The sequence below is a fragment of the Archocentrus centrarchus genome, chromosome 19, assembly GCF_007364275.1.
Source record: "Archocentrus centrarchus isolate MPI-CPG fArcCen1 chromosome 19, fArcCen1, whole genome shotgun sequence".
NCBI lineage: Eukaryota > Metazoa > Chordata > Actinopteri > Cichliformes > Cichlidae > Archocentrus > Archocentrus centrarchus.
In genome coordinates this window covers 21,631,741-21,638,093 of record NC_044364.1, presented here as the reverse complement: position 1 = coordinate 21,638,093, position 6,353 = coordinate 21,631,741, and positions in this window count along the sequence as shown.

Below are 6,353 nucleotides of genomic sequence, written 5' to 3'. Positions count from 1 at the left end.
TAACATTCCCTCATTTTCCAGCAAATTTCACTGCTTTATTAAACTCAAATGAAAGTTTGCAAAGATTCAGAAATCAGAATGCATCAGAATGTAAGACTGATGGCTGGAGTACTTCATGTTCAATGCTGGTAATATACTGTACTTGTGTACTGAACGGGTTCCAGGTGCTTGAGGCCAGGTTGGTGCTGTCCACGTCTCTGACTGTTTAAGGTGCTCCATGTCTTTTTCTTTTCACCATGTGATCATTGGTTGTATACAACTCCCGTTCAGCCATTCACCTCACCTGGAAATTTAAGCAGAAAACAGGGGGTCTGTTAACACAATCGGGGTTGAATTCACTCGTCAACCTTGCCCAGTTTTGACATCTTCAGGGTTCCTGCAACAACTCTGTGTAAAGGAACCTTGAACTTTGTTTTGCCTTTTAATGTATCGCACTTACCTCTTTTCCACTGACGTGGTACCAAAAAGGTGGCACCACCAGATCTACACAAACTTGCTGGTCCTGAATTTGGGACCTGTGATGTCAAATGCTATGGGAGGGACTACTGCAAGAAATTTCAACCAATGACTGGCAGATTCTGAGGTGGGGTAATTTTCCCACTTAAATTACCCCAACATCTGCTACGTATTGTTTCTGAAATCTTTTCAAATGTGTGCTGGTTCTAGCACTGGTGGAAAAGGGGAAATTCTGAATTACTTTTTGATCAGTAACAGTTCTCACAACACTGTATTTCTTTCCTCACCAAACTTTTCTTTTTCTTTGTCATTTTTAGCCGACCAAACAATGCTTCAGCTCTTTTCTGTTTACATCTCATCACCAAATCTGCCAAAATGAAGCTCGTACTCTTTTATTTTATTTTATTTTATTTTTTTTAATTGTTGAGTTTTGGTCTGTTTGTGAACATGGTCTGTAATTAACAATCTTTTGGCCTTAAGGTGCGGTCACATCATTACCCTATTCAACAGTCTGTACTCAGACCCATCAAAAGATGTGATGTCAGGGTAGTCTGCTAGTGTTAACCTCAACGGAATCCTCATTAGAATATGCATTCTACATTTCGTGGTTTCATTTCAAACCACGTTATCAGTGTTTCAGCCTTCGATGTTTTAGCTTTTATTGAAGTGAATGAGATGGATTTGTAGGACTGAGTCATCATGTGACTGCACCTTTTCTTCAGTGGTTTTAGACGTCCTCGGAGTTGTGTACATGAGCCACGTCTGTCAGTCGAGTCAGGGGAAGGAAAAAAAAAAAAACCCTCCCTTAAGGGACCTGGTCTGCTTTGCAGCATTTTCTGTCATGTATAAATGTGCCAGAGTTGGAGGTAATTGGGTAAATATTTGTAAAAGTAGCCCCCATGAACCAAAATCTTCAGTTTTTTCTTTTTTCTGCTTTCATATTGAGTGAATGTCAGCTGTTTCCTGGTTTCTTTGTCCATCAATACAGGTATCTGCACATTCTGAATATTAAACGACACATCATCGGCATACAGTTGCACTCTTTGGTTATTAGACTGGACCTATTTTCTGTTTCCAAATCACATCTCATATTTCTGTTCATATTAAACATGGCCAAAGCTTCAAATAAAGATATTAACCTACAACCTATTCATGCCCACCAAGTGTAGAGTGTACAGCTCTGGGCACTGCCCCTAAGCAGGCTTTCAGAATTTGGGCCATCAGAAGAGCTTTTTCGTGAGACGGTCAGTCCACAGCAAGTGGTGATGCTTGGACTGACATCTGTAGTTTCTAGATTTTATAAAATCTAGAAACCACAATCAAAACTGCTTTAGGAGCGGTCACCTCCAAGAAGGTGACCTGGATCGTCTGAAGTCACAAAGAAGCCAGTCAAAGTGAGGCTGTGTCAGTAGCCTCCAGTTATCCTAGTGCTCGCTGTGGCTGCTTGCTCCATGCTGGCCATTTCAACACATCCAAAATAATTTGGCATCTATGGGCGATTATTTTGGGCCTTAAATTTATATTTTAAAGGCTTGTTTTGCTGGTTTAGTATTTCTCTGTAATGTAGCACATTACAAAACCTTTACAAATGATTTTCTTGCACGAACTAAATAAAATATTGATAATAAAAAATATATTGGTACAACACAAGAAAATATAACCACTACTTAACTAGGAAACTCTTTGGCCCTAAAAATGATCACAGGTCATTTTAAAAAGGTTGTTGCACAACATCATGATGACAGGTGTGGTCTGATCACTAATCCCTGGCAAAAGTTACTGTTGCTTTCTGACTTAATTTCAGCTGTTAGGTAGCTTGCTAACAGAGTAAACAAAATTAAATTAAAGCTGCTGTCTAACAACCTGTTTGATGTCTCGACACGGTTGAAGAATGAAAACTGAAACGCTGATCTCAAACTGACACGTGACACTACGCAGCTGCTTAGCTTCTATTTCAGCTTCTATTTTCAGGATGGAAACAGACTTCAGCTAAAACACAGCTCGTCGTGAGGCGCGCTAGCAGATCGCTGTTAGCTTCCCTTTTGCTTTGCTGTTTATAGGACGGCCTCGTTTTTGGGGAGCAGGATTTCTGGACTGAAGTTGTTGTCTGTCATGCGTTGCAGTGAAGTCCGTGTTGAGCAGACGTGGTTTTGTACCCGACTCCGAGCCTCCCGTACTGTTTCAGCTGCATAGAGGTGTTTTATTTTATTTTCCAATTAACAGCTAAACAAAAAAGTCACCTGACTATGTATGACCTGTATCACCATGGAAACATGTTAATCTGCCCCCAGCCCTGCTTCTTTTATTCCTTCCCTCCTTGTTTTATAAAGAAATAAAAACACTGTAAAAGTGAATAAACTATTTATAAACAATTAATGGTTGTGGTTGTTTTGCTCATTTATTTAAGAAGTACGACTCCCATGAACCTTCAGGTGCATGCAGCTGTCACCTGAAAGTAAATTTCCTCTTAGTGGCATATTGAGGTAGCTGATATGAGAAGATTCAAGTGGTGCTTTAATAAGGGAAGAAGTGTGGTTTTTGACCATGTTGGTGAGTGCACAGCTGCTGAGTTTCAGTAAGCAAATTCAGGGAGGAGAGAAGTTTTAGGATTTTGAAGAAATGGCGAGCAAAAACTCAGAAAGCGGTGGCAGATATAAAATGAAGCCGTTCACTGTTAGGACTGTTTTTGTATTTTTCTTTTAAATTATTTTTTTGGCCTTTTATGGCTTTCTTTGACAGATTGCAGTGGAGAGAGTCAGAAAAGTGGGACAAGAGAGATGGGAAAGACACATGGTAAATGGCAACAGGTCAGGACTCGAACCCGCACCGCCACGTGGCATAGATATGGTCGCCTGCTCAAACGCTGAGCCACCTGAGGACTGATTTTTGATTTATTTTTAATACAAATAAAAATGTGTTCTTATATTTTTCCCACCCTAATACTCCATAATTAGATCTTAACACATTTCTTAGGCCACCACCCAGTATAAGGTTTATGCCGCAGCTGCCCTAAATGAACAGTAATTACCAAAATCTGGACTGTTTTTCATTAGTTTAAGATTTCTACACACATCCAAAGAGCTGCTCATCATCAAGATCCATGCAAACCATCCTTGGGATCCTCATGACTGATGCACATAGTCAAAGGATGTGACCTGATTGTTGACCTGATTTACTGTTGCAGTAAATTTTTTTTTCAAATTTCCAATGCTGACATCAGTGTTTGTACTGCAGTGAAGGAGCCTTGTGTTTCTTCCATCTGACTGAAAGACCTTTTATCAATCTAAAATCAGAAAACGTTATATTTTTATTGATCCTCGATGCTGTCACACCGGAGAGCGAGGAGAAGGAGCACTTCAACTGAACCCTGTAAACTGGTTTTCTGTCAGACTGTCTGTGTGCGTGGATGATCATCCAGTGACTTGGCAGAAATGATAATTGACCCCCCCCCCCACACACACACACACACACACACACACACACACACACACACACAATGCAGTGCAGCGGCAGCACAGAGCAAACGACTGGAGAGGGGTGAGAAAAAATGAGGTCACACACGCTTAGTGAGCCTCGTGGGCACCGAACCATCACTAATTCTGTCTTATCTCCTTCTATAAAAAGATCAAAGTAAGTGTGAAGCAGCAGAGAAACTGCAGACAACAGCTCCGCGGGCTGAACTAAACCCGCCACACCTCCGCCACAGATACCCCAACCAGTCTGCAGGCAGCACTAACAGTAATAAACTATCAAAAGTATTCACTTACCCATCCAAATCATTGAATTCACGTGTTGCAATCACTTCCATGGCCACAAGTGTATAAACCAAGCACCTAGGCATGCAAACTGCTTCTGCAAACATTAGTGAAAGAATGGGTCGCTCTCAGGATCTCCACAGGCTGCTCCCTGATGGTACCTTGATTCATGAGATTAAGGTTTACTTTTTCTGTTTTTGGTGAAGTTTCTGCCTTGTTTTTTTGTAAAGTTGGATGAACCTCATCAAATGTACTGCCGGTGAGATGTTTTCCATTCGCTGTGGAGACGACGAAATTTGAAATTTCCATCCATCCATTTTCTTCTGCTTAACCAGAGCCAGGTCGCAGGGGCAGCAGCCTAAGCAGAGAAGCCCAGACTTCCCTCAACCCTGCCACCTCTACCAGCTCATCTGGAGCCTTGTGTTTCCCCAAGGTGTTTTCCTGCCAGCTGAGAGATATAATGTCTCCAGTGTGTCCTGGGTCTACCCCGGGGCGTCCTCCCAGTAGGACATGCCCAGAACACCTCACCTAAGAGGTGCCCAGGAGTCATCCTGATCAGATGCCCAAGCCACCTCAACTGACTGCTCTCAATCTGGAGGAGCAGCAGCTCTACTCTGAGCCCCTCCCGAATGGCCACAGCCCTCACCCTATCTCTATGGGAGAGGCCAGCCACCCTTCGGAAGAAGCTCATTTCTGCCGCTTGTATTCTCAGTCTTATTCTTTCAGTCACTACCCAAAGCTCATGAGCATAGGTAAGGGTAGGGATGTAGATCAACCAGTAAATCTACAGCTTTGCTTTTACGCTCAGCTCTCTCTTCAAAACGACAGACCAGTGGCTGCAGACGCGGCCCCAATCCGTCTGTTGATCTCCCGTTCCCTTCTCCCATCACTCATGAACAAGATTGTAAGACACTTAAACTCCTCCACCTGGGGCAGGAACTCATCCCTGAGGCGGAGAGGGCACTCCACCCTTTTCCGGGCAAGGACCATGGCCTCAGACTTAGAGGTGCTGATTCTCATGCTAGCTGCTTCACACTCAGTTGCAAACAGTTCCACTGCAAGCTGGAGCCCACCACCTGATGAAGCCAACAGGACCACATCATCCACAAAGAGCAGAGATGAGATTCTGAGGCCACCAAGGCAGAAGCCTTCCGCCACATGTCTACGCCTAGAAATTCTGTCCATAACAATTATGTCAGTGGGATTAAAGAGGTCCTTGAAGTATTCCTTCTACCGCCTGACTATAGCCTCAGCTGAAGTCAGTAGCACTCCACACTATAAACCACGTAAGTAGAGCACTGCTTTCCCCCTCCTGAGTCGCCTGATGGTTTGCCAGAATCGCTTTGATGCTGTCTGAAAGTCTTTTTCCATGGCCTCCCTGAACTCCTCCCACACCCGAGTTTTTGCTGCTGCCACCGCCCGAGTGGCATTCCGCTTAGCCTGCCGGTACCCAAAAGCTGCCTACAGAGTCAAGATCAAGATTCTTTATTTGTCTCCCTTGGGAGAAATTTGTCTTGGCTTAAAAAGAAGAAGAGGGGTACCCCTGCAAAATAAAACAAAACAAAAGCACCACTAAATCAGATAAATACAATAAAAACAATAAAACAGTCCCACAGGTTAACCAAGCCCGATAATACTCCTTCTTCAGCTTGATGGGAGTTGAAGATCTTGCAGACTGGGCTTTCTGCCAGGTGTTCCCAGCGCACCCTCATGATACGCTTACGTGTGCCTGGTCTGTCCAGCATCCTCCCCCACCACCTGATCTAACTCACCACCAGGTGGTGATCAGCTGACAGCTCAGCTCCTCTCGTCACCGGAGCATCCAGAACATACGCCCGCCGATCTGGTGATGATTACAAAATTGATCATCAACCTGTGACCTAGTGTGTCCTGGTGCCACATGCACTTATGGACATCCTTAGGTTTGAACATAGTGTTCATTATGGACAAACTGTGGTTTTCACAGAAGTTCAATAACAAGAAAACATTCAGGTTCAGATCATGCAGGCCGTTACTCCCAATTAGAACAACCCCAGGTTTCTTGTCAGCACTGTAGCCAGGCTGACAAAGAGTCAGAGCTCTTTAGAGCCGAGTATTCCTTTCACTTTAAATAGTAGTGACTTCATGGATTTCTTCACAAAT